The sequence below is a fragment of the Dipodomys merriami genome, unplaced genomic scaffold, assembly GCF_024711535.1.
Source record: "Dipodomys merriami isolate MVZ:Mamm:240054 unplaced genomic scaffold, mDipMer1.0.p SCAF_1, whole genome shotgun sequence".
Taxonomy (NCBI): Eukaryota; Metazoa; Chordata; class Mammalia; order Rodentia; family Heteromyidae; genus Dipodomys; species Dipodomys merriami.
Window position 1 is genome coordinate 43,073,087 of NW_027202270.1, and position 19,705 is coordinate 43,092,791.

A 19,705-nucleotide genomic window follows, 5' to 3' on the forward strand; every position below is an offset into this window, starting at 1 on the left:
ACACGAGTAAGGTAATGAGTGCATTACTTGTCGATCATTGTTACCCCTTCCCTTGTTGTTGTTCCACTATCATTTCCCTCCCCCACATCCCATACTCCTTCCCCTCCCACCCCCTACCCCCTCCCCTGCCTGAAATTGTAAAGTTCCTTTCTAATATACTGCCCTGAGGGTATCATTGTTGCAATGTGGACCCTGCTTTTCTAAGGAAATGACAGGAAGAGGTTGTAATGCCTTGAATAAAAGGAGATAGAATTCAAGTTTAATATACCATGACGATGTAAGAGCAAAACCTGACGATAAACTAGCATAGTTACTACTAACTCCTAAACTTTGCCATTATGGGCTATAAATCTCTCTGTCAAATATAATGATCCAAACCATGATTTATCTTACACTAGAAAATGACTGTACTCAAATCCGTTTTGTGAAACCCCAAGGGAACTCACTGGGCACGCCTGCTGGCTTCATGTCCTCAGTGACCAACCCAGAAAACAATTACTTTCTTTACCTACTGCTTTTCTAAATGATCCTCTACTGCAAACTTAGAACACAGTAATACAAATCTGGAAATCATTTCAAAAATTTAACAGTCTGCAAAACAACATATGGTTTCTTAATGGCATAAATCCAGATCTCATTCTTTTTGGCATGTGTCCATAAAGGAAGTAGTCTATTTCCTTAAAAATATAAATCATGCTGGGTTCACACCTGTAATCCTAGCTACTCAGGAGGCTGAGAGCTGAGAATTGTGGTTCAACGCCAGCTTGGGAAGAAAGTTCTCCATTTAAGTATGTACACACACACACACACACACACACACACACACACACACACACACACACACATTTAAGTATGTACACACACACACACACACACACACACACACACACACACACACACACACACACACACACACACACACACGAGCTATGGCTCAAGTGGCAGAACATTAGCCTTGAGCAAAGAAAGCTCAGGAACAACACCCAGGCCCTGAGTTCAAGCCTCAGTACTAATTCCAAAATAAATAAATAAATAAATAAATAAATAAACCATATGCTAAACAAAGCAGTCTGATTTGACTACAGGAAATGAAATTATAAAGGGAAAACAGACATAATTAATTTTCAGGCCCATGAAACACTGGACTTTGCATTTGTGAAATCATGGAAAGAATCATGGAAAGAGTATTCTTTTAGGTCCAGAATTTCCCAACTATAATTGCACAAAGACTGGAAAACCTCCTCGGGTAAATCTTGTGCCACAACAGAGATTAGGATTTCAGCAGTCTGGTTATATCTTTCCATCCACCACACCCACAAGCATTCCCCGCCCCTTCCCACCCTCCTGGCTGTGAGGAATGGCAGGCACACCACTGAGAACAAAGAAGGCCTTAATGCAACTTAGGTGTCTTCACACATTCTCCTCAGCAAAGAGGAGAGTGTCTCCTCTACAAAGTGCCAGGAGGAACACAGATGATTTCTGTCTTGTTCAGACTCATTTGCTGGAGGTTCTCTTCTCTCTAGTATCCTAACATCTGTTTTATTCTGTATTGTGTAACTTTGGAAATTTGTAACCCCAATTTTTTTTTTTTTTTTTTTTTTTTTTTTGGCGGTCATGGGGGCTTGAACTCTGGGCCTGGGCGCTGTCCCTCAGCTCTTCAGCTCAAGGCAAGCGCTCTACCACTTGAGCTACAGCGCCACTTCCGGTTTTCTGGTGGTTTATTGGAGATAGGAGTCTCACCGTCTCTCCTGCCCGGGCTGGCCTTGAACCGAGATCCTCAGATCTCAGCCTCCTGAGTAGCTAGGATTACAGGCGTGAGCCACCAACGCCCGGCTGTAACCCCAATTTTTTGTGTGTGTAATTTAGAACAGCTTTCTTATGTCCTATTACAAAAAAATAAATAAATGAAGTTTAAAAGTTTATAAAGTTTGTCTCTCAATAAAGGAACTCTTGGGGCTGGAAAGGTGGCTCAGTGGTAGAGTGCTTACCTCGCATGCATGAAGCCCTGGGTTTGATTCCTCACCACCACATAAACAGAAAAAGCTGGAAGTGGCACTGTGGCTCAAGCAGTAGAGCGCTAGCCTTGAGCTGAAGAGCTGAGACAGTGCCCAGGCCCAGAGTTCATGCCCCATGACCAACAACAACAACAACAACAAAAAAGGAACTCTTGTCATTCCTTTGTTTGGGGTTTGGGTCAGTGCTGAAAATCAAACCCAGAACGTTGAAATGAAGCCCAGGGCCTTGAATATACTACCTTTTGCTGTTCTTAAGAGACTCAGCTTAAATACTTCTCAAATTTTCAGATATACTTCATGGGTAAAGTTTAATAGAACAAATTCTTATATTTATTTCATGTCTGCACTGCTAAACACTAGTAAAAATTAGATCTAATTAATATGAGCCGTAATTATCAAACAAAAGATCTGTTCTTCCCCTGATCCTTTGGGCTGAGTCAGAGAAGTCTCATCCCATCAATGAAGCCCCCCACAGCACCCCTCAAGGAACAAGAGCCAGTCTACTTCTTTCAAAGCAGACTAGGAATCTAGATTTAGGGCCTAAGCATCTAAATTTTAAACATTCTCAATGAATTTTTAGAGATTAAAATGATATGTGGGCTAGACAGATTATAGACTAACGCCTATAATCCCAGCTACTCAGGAAGCTAAGATCCGAGGACTGATGGACTGACATTGGAAGGCAGCCTGAGCAGGAAGGTCCTGGAAACTTACCTCCAGTTAACAAACAAAAAGCCAGAAGTAGAATTATGGCTCAAGTGACTTGAGTGAAAAAGCTAAGGGACATTGCCCTAGGCCCCGAGTTCAACCATACAAAGAAAAAAAGTGTTATAAGGACCAACCAGAACATATTTGGAGTCATGTACTATGGGTTCTCACCCTGCCTTAACAATGATGGCTGAGATGGACGAACACAGAGTTGTACTACATGTAGAGGTATTCTCTCCACGTGCCTACGGTCTTCACTGCTTCCCATTGTACAATGTTTGCCAGACTTTATTCTCTGACATCACTGTGGATAGACTCTGAAATTTGCTGACTCTGATTTAAAACTTTAGGCTGAGACAAAATAAATGCATGATAGAAAACATAAAGTATGGAGACAAGTGAGGGCCAAGCTTGGGACTCATAGCTGAACACCACAATCAGGATGAAGAGAAGTTCAGCTGCTGGAAGAGTGGGTAAGATCAAATTTACACAGAGCATGAGCACTCAAGCTTGGCACACTGATGGTACAGTAGCTGTAGTTCTTTTACCAGCAAGAAGCTGGAGGGAAGTAGAGCTGAAGGCCACCATGTGGTAAGGATTGAGGTCTGTGATAGGCTCAGAGGTCACTGCAGCAGATACCAAGCTCATTCATTCAGAGCAACAGCTAAAGAACTGAGGCAGGTAAGGAAAGCAAAGAAGATGGGAATGTTTGCAAGATAGAGAATCAAGGCTACAATTAGAACACTCTATGCAAATAACTGTATGGAAAGAAAGATTATGAAGAGGGGTAGTAGTGAACAAAAAAGACATTAATTCTGTAATGGTTAGTGACTGACCCGGACAAATTTGACAGCTCTCATTTTGACTAGTGGAGTGAAACCATCTTTGGGAAGATGCTGGACAAAGGATACATGTTCTACTTAGAATAAGTTCAAGCAACTGATCACCAATCATGATGAGTATAGAGCATAGGAATATAATTTAAATAGATTTTAAAAGTTCTCATCACAGAAAACATATAAAGTAATACATATGGTAAGTAGCTGACTTAGGCATTCCACAAGGCCTATGTATTCCAAAGTATTATACTGTAGATATATACAACTTAAACTTGTCAATTTAAAATACCTAATAAATTTTTTTCTCTTTAAAACTGAAAGACTAGTCATTTTACTATGTTTCACTTATGACTGAATTAAGAGCTACAAAGGAAGTGAGTCACTACCCACTCCCCTGGGAGATAAATATTATCACAGCTCATCCCCCAACTAGATATCCTAATCATCCAAGCTGAGAGAAATACTCAAAAATAGTTTTCTTTTTTTAAGCTGGGTGCTGGGGGTTCATGCCTGTAATCCTAGCTACTCCAGAGGCTGAGATCTGAGGATCATGGTTCAAAGCCAGCCCAGGCAGGAAGGCCCGTAAGACTCTTATCTCCAATTAACCACCAGAAAACCGGAAGGGGGGCTGTGGCTCATATGATAGAGTGCTAGCCTTAAGATGAAGAGCTGAGGGACAGTCCCCAGGCCCAGAGTTCAAGCCCCACTACTAACAAAGAAAAAAAAGCCAAAAAAAAAGAGTTTTCTTTTTTAAAAAAGCTGAACCATCCAGTGAGTTTCTGAAAGGTATTACAGAAGGGTCTTAGGACTGTGAACAATTCCACAAGGTGAACTGAAAGGGCAGTACCAATGAGCTCAACAAGAGAAAGGAGAAATGTAGAGAAGGTTTTGTTTATAGGCCTTTGAGTGCTCCCAGGAAACAGGGCCATGGGTTTTTTTCTCTCTCTCTCTCTTCTGAACCTCTTTCTCAAAGCAGACTCTCTCCTCTGCAGACTCTGCTAAGATAAACAGGTACAAATTCTTTTCTCTCTTTATGCTGGATTTTTCTGAAGAAAAAATTTTCCTACTCATCCGGAAAATAGCTGTGGATAAACATTCCAAGATCTTTTATATGTTTGCTAAAACAAACAAGGTGGGGGGAGAGACCACCATAGTAAAGAACAAGACTATTTCAAATGCCACCAAAGTACTGGTTATGCATTCTTCATACATTTTCACCTACAGACTCTTTCTTTACAATGACCAGACCTACAGCATGCTATAAACAAGTGCCAAATTCTAAAGCATTATTGGCTAGTAACCAAACATTCTATTTGTATTCCTAAAGAACACTGAAAATGCCTAGTGCTCAGATAAATGCAAATTAAATTTATTTTAAAATGTCTGCAATGTTTCTTCAACTATCAACTAAGATGTACACAAACTCTTAAGCAGAACTCATGTTTACTTTATATGAAAAATAAGCAGCACTTCATGACAGCAAAAAAATCAGAGGGGGGAAAAGATAAATAACGAGATTAAGATTGTGGGCCATCAATGACATTACAGGGGAAGTGAAGTGGAAATATCAAAGGCATGTAAGTGTACTTTCAAGGTACTTTGTCTGATTCAGAACTAAACATGGGTGAATTACCAATCGGCACAAAGCAGACAAATTATTATGTTTCCATGCATTTGATTTTCTCTTTTTCTGATTATAAAAGAATGTGCTCACTGTTACCAATATGCATTAATTCAACAACTGTTGATGTGTGTTAATGTGTGTATGTGTGTACTTTTCCTGTACAACAAATTCATAAAAAGTGAGGGCAATGGAAGAAATCTATTTGTTGATTTGTTTGGTAGTAAAGGGGATTTAACTTAGCTTTATACTTCCTAGGCAGGTGCTCTACCACATAAACCCTGCCTCTGGCTCTTTTTTGCTTTAGCTATTTTCAGATAAGATCTCATACTTTTTATCCAACCAGGCTTAGATCAAGATCCTCTTACAGATCCTCCTGTGTTTCCTTGTGTAACAGGAATTTCAGATCTTCCTAACTTTTTTCCCAGGATGGCCTTTAACAGCAATCCTTCAGATTTCAGCTTCTTGGGAAGCAGAGATTACAGGTATGAGCCACTGTGCTCAGCCTCTCTAAGTATCTTAACTTTTTTGTCAGCCTTCCAAGATGACTTCTAAGAACAATACCATTTCAGATTCCATCAAGAGAATGTGTGTGTCCATTGCCACATTTCTCATCATCTCTCAGTAATATCATTCCTTTTCATGTTACCAAGCTCATGTGTGAAAAATATACCTCCAGAATGTTCCATTACACAGTTAAAGCAACCCTACACAATAGTGACTCTAAAGCAGATCTACTTCCAGAGGACAGAAAACATGTTGAGTTAAAAAGTAATAAAAGTGGGCTGGGAAGGTGGCTTAGTGGTAGAGCGCTTGCCTTGCATGCATGAGGCCCTGGCTTCTATTCCTCAACACCACATGAGTAGAAAAAGCCGGAAGAGGCACTGTGGCTCAAGTGGTAGAGTGCTAGCCTTGAGCTGAAGAGCTGAGGGACAGCACCCAGACCCAGAGTTCAGGCCCCACAACCAACCTCCCAAAAAAGTAATAAAATATTCAGTCAGTGACCAAAACTACAGTAAACAAATCACAAAATATTATTTGCTAGTGAGAAAGTGAAAACTAAATAGGATAAGAAAACACCATCAAGACCCAAGTTTAAATGTTTGAGACCATATACTATAGGATGATGTATATAGCTGGTTATTCACAAGTCTTTAAAAAAAAAAAAAAAAGGAAACTAGGCCAAAATATGTGCCAATAAGCCTCAGAGAAGAGCATAGAACACTAGGTGCACTCAGGCTAAGTAGTTGAAATAACAGTAATAACACTGTCTATGTATGCCAAGAACAACGTGTGCACCTCCATGAATTACCTCACCTTCCCCTCACAACAGCCTTCGGAAGCAGACCCTATGATTATCCACATTTTATAGAAAAGGAAACTAAGGCTGGGTTAAGTAACTTGTCCTTGCCCCTAATTAGCAGGAAACCAGGATCTGAATCTACACTGTCTGACGCTAGCACCCAGGCTCTTAAAACAGTAAGCCATACAGCTTAGTGTTTAATTTAATAGAAATTAAATGTCTCCATTTCCAACAAAAGCCAAAGATGCTGTTGTAAATACGTATTTTTGAAACACATAGGCGAAAAATCCAAAGGACAGTTTTCATAACTATGTGGCTGCTCTCTTTGCCAACAGAGTTGATTCCTCATCAAGAAAATGCTGCCCAGGAGTTATCCCTGGTTTTAGGTTTCCTAGTTCCTCACAAAGAGTTATCTGTTCTCATAGTTATCTGCTCCCAGAGCCACAGGCAAAGTCAGATTACGCAAATTGCAGCACTTGGAGTTAAGGAAAGTATGTGGAAAACTGAGATTTACACTGGGAAAGTGCTCTATCCCAGGTCTCAGGGCCCAATTCCTGAGGCCAGGGGAGCTCTCACTCTGCCCCTCTGGCCCCTCCACGGTCTTCCTAGAGCACCCCAGATCTGATCACATTGTACACACTTTCCCAGTCTGTATCATTGCCATAAGACAGCTTGGTGGCCCCAGCCCCCATCTCCCACTCACATCCCTGTGATTCTATATTCCAGCTGCTCTCCATCTCCCCTTTCCCAACTCCTGGCACCCTTCCTGTACCACCTGCTCCCTCACAGCTCCCGCTGCCCTCACTGAACCTCCACCCTTATCTTCCCCACTCCTCAGAGAGAAGATGAGCACTCCCAGGCTTCCAGCAGGCGGCCTAGAGACCAGCTCCTCTTTAGTTTGTGCACAATGGTAAGAACTCTAGGCCACCCTGGACCTCTATAGCCTTCTTAACTGCTAGGGTAGGAAGTTTTTCATGCACAGAAGTGAGCCACTGACCTATTTCTTTCTTTTTTTTTTATTAATGTTTTTTTATTGTGAAAATACCATACAGAGGGGTTACAATTACATGAGCAAGATAATGAGTACATTTCTTATCAAGCACTGTTGCCTCCTCCTTTGTTTCCCATTACCATCCCTGCTCTCCCATCTTCCCCCCTACCCCCCTGACAAAGTTGTAAAGTTTGTTTTTCGACATAACATCTCATACATCTCATTGTTGCAATGGGTCCACCTGTATCCCTATTTAAACAATTTGTTTTTTCCCTTCCCCCCCCCCACAAATTATACCAACATCAAATACAATGAAAAAAGATGATGTTAGGCAAAATGAATCCCAAGATAAGGACTCAATTTGTTTTTCTTTCTTGCTATTGTTTCTAACATATTTATAAGATGTTTTCTTTGTTGCTTTGTATGTCCCTCCCACTGACCCATTTCTCTCCATTCTCAAATTCTTCCCCTCAACCATCCAACTCCTGCATTCCCAGGCAGGAATTAGGTCATACCCTAGATCCTATATTACCATTATCAGTGTCCCTCTACCATCCCAAATCCATGTACCTCACTTGCTGAGCCCCACTTGCTATATTTTTAGGTTCCTGCCTCCAGTACCTTTGCTCCCATAATTCCTCAACCTAAATCCCAGCTCCTATACCTGTCAGTATTGATCCTGTCCCAGACATTTTTGCTTCTTCCTCACCCAGCTTAAGTACCACAGCAATCACACATTTCTCCTGTAGACACTCTCCAGTATTTGCCTCTACTTTACTAGTCAGGAGAAGCCCTGGCCTGAAATAATCCAATTCTTGTCCACCCCACTACTGCTCCTACTTAAGTGAATATGGAACTTTATTGCTCCTCAGTCAGGATACCATATTTCCTTAGTCCAGTGGCTCTCAATTGTTTGTACAGACACTAATTTGTCTAGCACTAGTTGTTGAAAATGAGTGTTTCCTTGTTGTATTGCCATGGCACTAATGTCAAAAATATATTAACTAAACACGTATGGCTCTATTCTGATCATTCTACTGAGTTCCACTGGTCTATCTGTACATGAATACCTACTGTCTTGATTACTATAGTTTTGTAGGAAACAACAGAATAAGAGAGTCGTATAAGTTCTCCAATACTGTTCTTTTTCAAAATTGGTTTGGTTGCTTTAGGCCCTTTCTATTTCCATATGCATTTTACAATCTATCAACTTGCACAAACAACAGAGAAAAAGCAGCTACTAAAATAAAAACTGGCTTGTGCAAGAATTTGGAAATGATATAAACTATGGTAGAAGAGAAACCTTAAGATCAAATATCCTGTCCCATGAACATAATATGGCTCTCCCCCTTTTCTTTTAATGCCTTACAATGTCTCTGAGCCATTATTTTACACTTTTCAGTGTAATGATTTTACAGTTTTGTTAAATTTATCCCTTGGTATCCCATCCTTTTCAAGAAATGTCTTTGAATGGTGATACATAAAGCTTACCACTGCAATCATTTTAGGTGTGCGATTCAGAAGCATTCGGCACACTGTAACCTTTGTGCAACCACTACTGATTACCAGAACATTTTCATTATCCCAAACAGATGAAGATCCCTTTACCATACCTAGTAATGTCTACTCTTCTGCCTGGCTTTGTATCTGATTCTATTAGGTACTTTGTATTAGTGAAATCGTATAATATTTGCTAAGTAAATTTATTTTACTTAGCAAAATGATAGCCATCTTGCCCAGGCTGGCCTAGACCCATAATCCTCCTGATCTCAGTCTCCTAAATAGCTAGGATTTTAGCCAACTGCTGCCCAGGAGTTAGGTGGTTGGTTAAAAAGCATGAGATCTGCTCACAAGCATGCTCCACTCATAATCTTTCTCATCCCCATGTAAAATTCTTATTTTCTCAGTGAAAAACCTCTTGAGATTCTCTGACTTTTACAGCACACAGCCAATCAGTGAACAAATCTAAGTTAACTCTACTTTTAGAATACATCCTCAATTCAACCATCTCCCACCACTTCCATTGAAACCATGCTGGCCCCAGTCACAAGTATCTCCCACCAGGACAAGAGCATTTTTCCCTGGTCTTTCTGTCCCTGTGGATCCTTTTCTCAGCAGAGTCTCCAATATAGCCATGTGAAAATGTAAGCCAAATAATTTTACTTCCATTCTCAAAAACATTTGATTGCTCACCATCCCCCCACCCCCAATTTAAATCAAATGCCTTTACAATTGTCAATAAGGTTCTTGACAATTTGGCCTGACTGGTCTCATTTCTCGCTTCTCCCTCACTATTTCTCCAACACACCAGGCATGTTTCCATCTGCCATTCTCACTAGACCTTCCAACACACTGCTCCCTCCCCAAATCCCCTCAAGTCTTTACTCAAATGCTACTTTTTCAGTGGGGTCTACTCTAACTACTCTAAATTTGCAACCCCACTCCACTCTGTCACTACTACTCTTCTTTATTCTGCTCTATTTTTCCTTATATTAATCAAAATAAACCTTTTATACTGAAATATTTTTAGATTTACAGAGAAAAAAGTACATAGTATAGAATGATTCCCTTTCTTCAGTTACCCTTAATGTCACCATGTTGAATCATCTGGGTAGATCTGTAAAAACTAAGAAATCAGGCTGGGTACTGGTGGCTCAAGCCTATAATCCTACCTACTCAGGAGGCTGAGATGTGAGGATCTCAGGTCAAAGCCAGCCCAGGCAGAAGAATCCTTGAGATTCTTTTCTCAAATTAAACACCAGAAAAATCAGAAGAAAGGTGATGGCACAAAGTGGTAGAGCACTAGCCTTGAGCAAAAAAGCTTAAAGGACAGTGCTCCGGCCCAGAGCTCAAACCCCAAGACTAACCAAAAAAAAAAAAAAAGAGGTTTCTAAGGATTAACCTATAATAAAACTGAGCAGCATACATCTCATATGTCATCAATGGAAGTGTTCAAAAAGAAACTGGATGTCCTACTCAGAAACAAACTTGGTCATCTTGCCTTGATCCTGAGGTAATGTCATTACAGTGACAGCCTGTCTACACTGGAGAGCAGAAAAGAAAAATCCAGGTACTTTTTAATAACTAAGAGTGAATTCAAGTTTTGAAGACAAAGAGCTGTCCCTATCTACTCTGACCAATCTCTCCTCCAAGTTTTCCATTGTTCCACTGTCCTCTCCTTAGTGAATTTCTCAGTGATCCAACCATGCTACTTACGATTCTTCCCCAGCAAAGTCCAGCCTTCTATAACATCAGTTATTAGGACATAAAATTTTTATTGGAATACATTAGTTACTTTGATTTCAGCACAATGTTTAGAGCATGGCTGTAGAATAAATATGAACTAACTGAAATGTTTATTGTTCAATATACCAAAATCAATAATCCTTTAATGAAAAGTTGAAATAACACTAGCAATAATGATCCTCTTACACCAAATGGAAAAGACTTCAATGTACAGTAAATACGTAATTTAACAAACTTTTAAATGATTTCTTAAATCTTAAAAGATTAAGTTGCAAAACTAAGAAAGATGGAAAGGATTTTGCTTGCAAAAAAAACACCATTTTTATGGTTATCTCAGTAATCTAAAACAGATCATAGAGTGATGTCAAACATAATGTAACTGTATTTCACAAAACATAGTTAGAACATTACTTATAAATCCAGTATTTCCTAAACTTTTCTGGGCCTTGGGAGAAGGTTTTCTGTTGTCTTTTCCTCACCAACCTCTCCCATGTGGTTCAAGTTCTCCTTAGACATACCGATAATACATACTCATTTAATTTATATATTTGTTCAACATGTGTCCAATTTTCTCTATCTCTTTTATAGCAGCTCACCTTGGAGTGTCTTTAGATTACACGTTCCCAGTAACAGGCATGTCTCATTGAAAGAGCTGAGTGATAGATGGGAATTCGATTTATACTTCTGGAGGATGACTATGTTAATTAGCAAATAAAAAGATTCATTATTTTAAATTGCTTATTCTCTGATTCAAAGCAATGATTTATATATGCAGAACAAAATTAAAGCATGGCCCTGTGAAACATTTAAAAGGCCTTAAGTGGAAATGACATGCCAAGCTAAAAGGTACAAAACCAAGGACATCTGCAAATTCAAGTATCAGGTCCTCTAAAGCAAAAGTAATCCTGGAGAGTTCCGATAATCACTAGTGCTAGTAACAGAACACAAGTCTACCATAGTGTTTACAGTGGTTTAGGAAAGACAAGTTTATGTTCTGCTGTATTCACAGCTCTAAGCAGAGCAAATGAAGAAAAATGTAGGTACATCCTGGCATGATTCTTGGATGAGATCAGAGGATCAAGATTTGAAGCCAAATGAAGCAGAGAGAAACACAAGACTTATTATCTTCAATCAGCCAGCTGAAACTGGACACGACTCAACAGCTAGAGTTCCAGCTATGAGCAAAAAAGCCCAGTGAGAGTACAAAGTCCAGAGTTCAAACCCTGAAAGATGGCCCCAGCTCTCTGAAAGCTCAGGAGAGGGATGTGGTACACTCCACCCATGTGTTGGCCCACAGCATTCACACAGAGCCTCACCTGTGGCTCTGTCTTGCTGGCTGAAATGCAGCACCTCTTCCCATCCTAAGCTTGAGTTCATTACAATCTTCACAAGAGAGGACATGTCTTCTATTCTGGCTTTGAAGTACAGTGTGAAGATACAGCTGACAGTTACTGTTTTTCAAGTCTTTCCACTTGTCCAGCACTCATCTACATATTTATGTGTATCATCTCTTTAATCCTTAGCAACCTTATGGACCACAATAAACCCCACTTTTCAGCTGAGAACATATAGCATGCTCGTGTGAAAAGTGGTAATTCCTTACAGAATGTCCACAGTCACAAGGCAGTTCAAGTCTTCTGTCAAGTGAGTGGTTTGGAAGTTAAGTAATAAACATTCAGAAGAGAAAAGGCTGTGCTGTAGATCTGACTAACTGTTTCATAGAGAAGGAACAAATGAAAGCTGGGGAACAAGTAGGATCTGCCCAGGCAGAGAAAAAAAACAAGAGGTATTACAAGTAAAAGAAAGAATGCCACAGGCATGGTGTTATAGAAACAAGGAAGTAGGAAGTAAGACAGAACAGCTAGACAGGAGTGGAGAGATCAAGTCAGAAAATTTAAAAAGCCAAGTAATTGGAAAGCAAAGCTCCAGAGGCAGGCCTTGAACCTAAAGGCCAACTCCTGAAGTTTCCATATGCTTATGCAACTGAGTCAGCTCTTAGTTCTTCATGCTCAACGGCTAAGCAGGGCCTGCGCACGGGCGCTCATCTACACAGGAACTTCAAAAGCCTCTCACGACCAGTATCATAAGTTCACCCAAATTCCAAACTGAAATTAATGTACTAACAATCTGTGATTGACATGATTCTAGGTACACATGAGCAATGACCCTTGAACTACTTAGTTCCCAGGTGATGGCCTATGAGCCACATTTTGACAGTTGTCCAAAAAAAACAGTTTCTGTATAATGACTTGCTGAGTGAAAGGAAAAAAGACCAGGCATGTGTGGACACTGTAACAATTGAATAATAGTTCCCATAATAGTTAAGGCAGCTCTATGCAGTGTCCATTCCTGAGGGCCAGATTGTCATCGAAACCATGCCAGAACTCAGTGTAAGCTGCCAAATAATCAGTATTCGTATTGGTCCCTTCAGTATATTTCAATATCAACAACATTTTCAAAGAAAGTAAATGTGGTATCAGCCTTCTTTATTGCATTCAAGGACAGAGAAAAATATCAAGACAACAATGCTACAAGTAAAACACAAAAAATTTTATTGATAAAAGGTCCACAATAGAAATGCAGAGAAAAAAATAGGTCTCCCATGAGTTACTAAAATGATAATGTATACTTAGTGTCTTATAAAGTCCTGGATGCTTATCATGTTGACAATATGCACAACAGAGCTTTTTGCATTCTGAGCTCTGCATAAACTTTTAAGACTTCATTTTCTAATTTACATGGCTATTTTCCCTTTTATATAAAAATTAGTTTCTGTAGTTATAATCAATGGACTTTTTTCATTTTTTTCTGTTTATAAATTTTACAATGTAGAACAATTTTGAAACTTGAATGTACTTGGCCTTCAACATTTCTATAATAAATTTGGTAGGATTTTTTTCTTCTTTTCCCTTAAGGGAACAATGTCATACAGAAGCCAAAGCAAATGAAGAAAAGGCCTTTATTTTACCTCTTGAGGATTCTTTCTTTCCATTCTTTTTTGGGAAATAGAAATTAAATCATAAGTCCTTCGTATCCCACCGTTAATTGTGGTTTGTGAATATTAGTGAGTATAACAGATTCCTGGTTAACATAAAAACTTTTGATAGGGCTGGGCACTGGGGGCTCACTCACACAATCCTAGCTACTAAAGAGGCTGAAACCTGACGGATGAAGTTCAAAACTCACCTGGGCAGAAAATTCCAGAAGATTCTATTTCTAATTAATCAGTAAAATACCAGAATAGAGGCATGGCTCAAGTGATAGAGCACCAGCCACGAGCAAAAATCAACTTGATTGAACTAAGAAGCCTAATGGAATGAGACATCTCTAAGGGGCTTCGAGGTAGTAGCACCCCACAGACTATCCACAATAATGTGAGCTGCTGTATTCCATCAAGTCCTCCCTGCCATGATGGACTGAGACCTCTGAAACAATGAGCCGAAATAAATCCATTCCTTCCTTAATAAGATGTTTTTCTTGGTCAGAATGACAAGTAGCTGTCTTACGCAAAGACTTTCAGGTTTCCTCCTCTCCCAGACAAGAAGAGGGGGGGAAAAAAAGCCCTGTACAGACATGTCTGGTACAACATATCATCGAATCTACTGCCAAGGTGAAATTAAGCTGCTGTGTTTAATCCTTTTTTAAAAGTGCATATAGTGAAGCTGGTGAACTTGTTAGGTGGGGACTGCTCGAGAACAGTAGTTGTAAAAAAATCACATACTGTGATCACATGTCTTTCCTCTCCACGCCCATTCCTTACTTCAACTGTTGCTCAAGCACTTCAGTAGAAGCCAGGCTCATCTGTGATTTACCAAAGAAATACAACAATGGCCCTCCTTCCCACCTTAGGTAATATATTGAGATCCTAATACCTTTTCCTGTGGAAAACACTTTTTCAAATTGAAATAAGTAACTTTGTAAATAACGTCAATGGCACATATAGCACTGCTATGGAAAAGCAATGTTAAAGTAAACACTAAACATGTGAGAGGCACAGATGAGCCTGGAAAATTAGGGCTGTCCAATACTCAACAGAGTGGAGAATACTCAGTTCCCAGAACATCCTTAGCAACACAGATTGCTAGATCTATATTTTGAGTTTTTCTGAGAACGTTGCACATGACATTCATCTTTCTCAAAACTTAGTGATGTATATTTCATTGTAGGTAGTGGTGTGGATTCAGTGTTTTACCCAAAAAGGAAATGAAAATGAAAACCCACACACATACTGAACTCCAGTAATAATGTGTGTGAAATGGTGCATTATTCAGAAGTATACTGATGCCTACAACTTAACTTAGGTGTTTCAAAATGCCAGGATGGACAAGACCTCAGAGAGAGGGCTACACGTATCATAGTCATACTCACCAGAAACCCCATGGTGTGTATAAGAATCTTCACTTTTATGTGTGAAATTTTTCATAATAAAACATTAGAGGAAAATACGATGCCATCTTAAAAAATACAGATGTTCAGTTAAAATAAAAGCAATAGACATACTCCAAAACAAATACATGGGATCACATTATAAACAAAGTTGTATAGACCATGCTTTCACCCCTTAGCAACTAATATGTTATGAGCATTTTCCTAGTTTTTTATATATTCTTTCAAATGGAATGGAATTTCATTGGACAGCCATGAGCTATTGCTTTGTTATCCAATACTCTGCCTTTCTGCACCTGAGAGGAACTCCTACTATATCCATTTGTATGTCTCTGATTATTTCCTCAGGATAAAACTCCTTAGTAGGGGCTGGGAAGGCACAACCGGACCCCCCCAAAAAAAGTCCTTAGAAGATTTCTGGCTCAAAATAAGTAAACATTTTAAGTAATTTTCTTTCCTGGAAATACGTTTTGGCTAAACTCTTCTCTAGAAAGAAAAACCATGAGTATTAATATCCATTCTATGTAGAGGTAAAATTTTAACATTTAAATTAAATGGTTTCATTTTAAAAATTCTCTATTACCATCATTTCTGCTTAAGAATAAGGGTACTTTTTTCTAAGCCTAAAATATGTGATCCTAGTACTAATATCTGACTCAAGACTTACTTCAGACATGGCTAACCCAGTACTGGGACAGGAACTTGATGAGCTAGGGACATTACTTTGTGCTAAGAAGTGAAAAGAATCATCAAAACTCAAGGAAGACATATCAAAACCACCCAGAAGCCAGCCTCAAGTTCAGTTCTCATTTGGGATGACAATTTAAAGACAAAAATGAGTGACAATAGTAATGGACTATAACACTTTGTATTTGGAAAAGCTTTAAAGTCTATAAATAATGAGTGAATAAAGGGAAGACAGAGGAAAGAAATAAGGAGATAATAACAGTAAACTATCATAAACTAGCAGACAAAAAATCAATGGTATTGGGTAAGTGTTTGAAGAAAAATATTTACATAGCCTCAAAGTATCTACCAAGAGCTTAACTATTAAGTACAAAGGAAAAACAGGTATTTTTACGACAGAGAAATTGAATGAAGTTCTCTTAACTAAGGGTTCAAAAGCAATGGCACCAATAATGAGATAAACTGACATCATTCAACTCCCATTAAATTGGTGGAGGACTACAAATGACCATGTAATGTTCCCACCAAACAATATATGCTTAAACTAGGCGAGGGGACAACCAGACCCAAAACGTCCTGTCCTTTTCAAACTGCCTTTTCAAAACAAAGAAAGGCAGAGAAAGAGCTGAAGATTAAAGCAGAATCTATCTTCTCAGATTCAATCCTACTTGGGAAAAAAATTGCCACAAAAATCAATTGAAACAAGTTTTAATATCTGAATACAGACCCTGTATACAAAATAATATATAAAGAGAGCCTCTGCAATTTACTCTCATATTCTGTAAAAAATAAATATAATTGCATATAAATCCAGAAAGCAAACATAAAACATTAGTAAGTGATAAGTTTAGCAGATGCACATATCAGGGTTCATGGTATTATTTTTATACTTCTTCTTAATGTTTAACAGTTTAAAAGCAACAACAATAACAACAAAGTAGGGCTGGGATGTAGCTCAGTGGCAAAGTGCTTGCTTAGCAAGTGCAACGTCCTGGATTTGATCCCTAGTACCAAAAAAGACAAAAAAAAAAAAAAAAAGGAAGTAAATACTATTTTTCTTTCTTTGTTCTGTTGAAAAGATCTAAAGGCCAAAACAGAAAGTAACAAACTCACTACACTTGCTTAAGAGTCTGCAAATGGATTGAAAGCCAACAGTCACATAAGCACAGTTAGAGGGTTTCATATATATTTTCCACATTGCAAATAATTCACAAAACATACGCTTAGTAAGATAGGAAGTAAGTGAAAAGCACTTTATTAAAGATCACATTTTTTTCTCAAAGTTTTTGGATAAAAAAATGACCAAGTAACATAAAGATGGAATCTATAAAATGAGGAAAAAAACCTCTGGAGCTTATCATTTTTACCTTTATGAAAGTTAGAAAAAGACTTCACAAAGAATAACAAGCATGCACACTTCCTTTCAGTAGCTACCAGCACCCAGTCAAAATTCTCACATGCTTAACCCCTTGTGGATTCAGTATGTGGGATAGGGCTTCCTCACATAGACCCGCAAACAGAATAATCACTTCTTCACTCCTAATCACTGCTGAAACCAAGCCCCAAAACAGAAGTGGAGTTTTTGTTTTTTCTAATTAAGTTTTTGAGTCACGCTCCTATCATCTACAGCAGTCACCTCAGTTTCTGAGCTATACATACTCAGGTTAAAGACCTATACAAAAGAAGGACTGGGCAGTTTCCAACTCTTGCTCTTACCTGGTGCCTTCCCATGTCATTTTTCTGGCGCCTTCCCATGTCATTTTTCTGGCGCTCTCAAACACAGGAGAAAAGGTGTGATGTACGCATGTTGGCATGGTAGGGAGGGAACAAGCTACGATTGTTTTTCTTTGAAATCTGTTTCCTGTGTCATAGTCTTTCTCACATCCAGTAATCATGTAAGATGCTCATTATGTTAAAGTTCTGTGGCCTAATGCTTAACATGGTTATACACAATTTTAATGAAAGTGGAAAGAATTGCTTTATTTTCTAATGTTTCTCAATCAACAAGAAATCTCAGAATTAAAATCTGAAGCAGGAGGTGGGGGGGGGGGGAAGGGTCTAGCTTCCCAAATTTTACTTGGCCAATCAGAGCACCTTAATGCATTTCTCAAAGCTCTATGTACCAATCTATAAAATGGGGACAACAACAAAGTTTACAAAAAGATTCAGTCCAGAGTAAAACAATGGCTCTATGACGGGAGCCGGTGGCTCACGCCTGTAATCTAGCTACTCAAGAGGCTGAGATCTGAGGATTCCAGTTCAAAGCCAGTCCAGGCAGGAAAGTCCATGAGTGTCTTATCTCCAGTTAACCACCAGAAAACCAGAAGTGGTGCTGTGGTTCCAGTGTAGAGTGCTTACCTTGAGCAGAAGAGCTCAGGGACAGTGCCCAGGCCCAGAGTTCAAGCCCCACGGCCGACAAAAAAAAAAAAAAAAAAAGAAAGAAAGAAAGGAAGGAAGGAAGGAAGGAAGGAAGGAAGGAAGGAAGGAAGGAAGGAAGGAAGGAAGGAAGGAAGGAAGGAAGAAAAAAAGTGGGGAGGAAGAGCAGGAAGGAAAGCACTTTTCCTACCCAATATCCATCTGTTTTATATACATTGGCTTTAATAGACTTAGTGTGTATGCGTATGAGTGCATACTAGGACTAATTTCAGTTCAGGGCCTGCGCACTGTCTCTTTGCTCTTTCACTCAAGGCTAGTATTCTACCACTTGAGCCACAATTTCACTTCTGGTTTTTATTCTCATAGACTTTTCTAGTCTAGGCTGGCTTCATACCATAATCCTCAGATGTCAGCCTCCTGAGTAGCTAGCATTAGAGTTGTGAGCCACCAGTGCCTAAGACATTCATGGGCTTTAGCAGCTCTCATTTCTTAATGCTTTGGAAAGCCTACAGACATCTAAGGTGGAGACATCTTAGTCCTGCTGACTGGCTGGCGAGCCATAACCACAAAAGCACTCCCAGAGAAGACCCACAAAGTCCTACTACTGGGTTGCCGTCTCTAATCAACTGCCACACTTCACTGGAAGCAGTTAATGACAACAGTAAAATTACTCAGGGAGATGAAAAGATATTTATGGAACAGTTCACTTCAAATAGGACAAGGAAAGGAATACTAATTAGCTAAAACCGGACATAAATAGTAAGGACCAAAACAAGTTACAGAGGAAAGCTATTAAAAGTTATCAGCTAGATGACAATAGATAACAATTATGTGCTATATATTCCAAAAGCCAGAAGAAAGAGTTTGGAGGTTTTCATCATAAGGGAAATGATAAATATTTGGAGCGATGGATATGTTTAGCCTAATTTAAACATTATTCAATGTATATGTGACCTGAACCTTTTCATGGTAGACCATACATGTGTAATTTTCATGTTTTTATGTGTCTGTTAAAAATATATTTAAATTTTTGAAAAACTTCCTAAGTTACCAAAGAAGCTTAGGCCCTGCAGGGGCTAAGTAGTTTTAAGCTCTGGCAAGTAGTTTTATTCTTGGGGTACCAAAAGAGAATGTGGGAACCATGTTGGGTCAGATTTGTTAGGATGATGAAAGCTTTAGGAGCTAAGAGTTCATCTGGGAGCAGCCTGAATTCACAGGGAGAGTCAAAACCTTTTTCTGATTTTACAAGGGAAGGGCAGCTGTCTGTCAAGTATCTCCTTATTCTTTCTTACACAAACCCATCACTCTGTGTCTTAAGCAGAGGTGAAACCCAAGAAGCTGGTATTGCTTAACACAGCAGAAAAACGGTACTCTTATTTAAAATGCTCTTTTTTTAAACATGTGCAATCCTAGCTATTCAGGAGGCTGAGATGTGGCAATTGAAAGCCAGCTAAGCAGGAAAGGTGGTGAAATGCTTATCTCCAACTAAGCAGCAAAAAGCCAGAAGTGAAGGTGTGGCTCAAGTGATAGAGT

At 39.2% G+C, this 19,705-nt stretch overlaps 1 protein-coding gene across 4 annotated transcripts in view; it reads right to left on the reverse strand.

Annotated features, from left to right (window-relative positions):
- Positions 1–19,705, reverse strand: part of Map3k20 (mitogen-activated protein kinase kinase kinase 20) — a 219,875-nt gene that overhangs the window by 186,364 nt on the left and 13,806 nt on the right. The window lies entirely within an intron of this gene.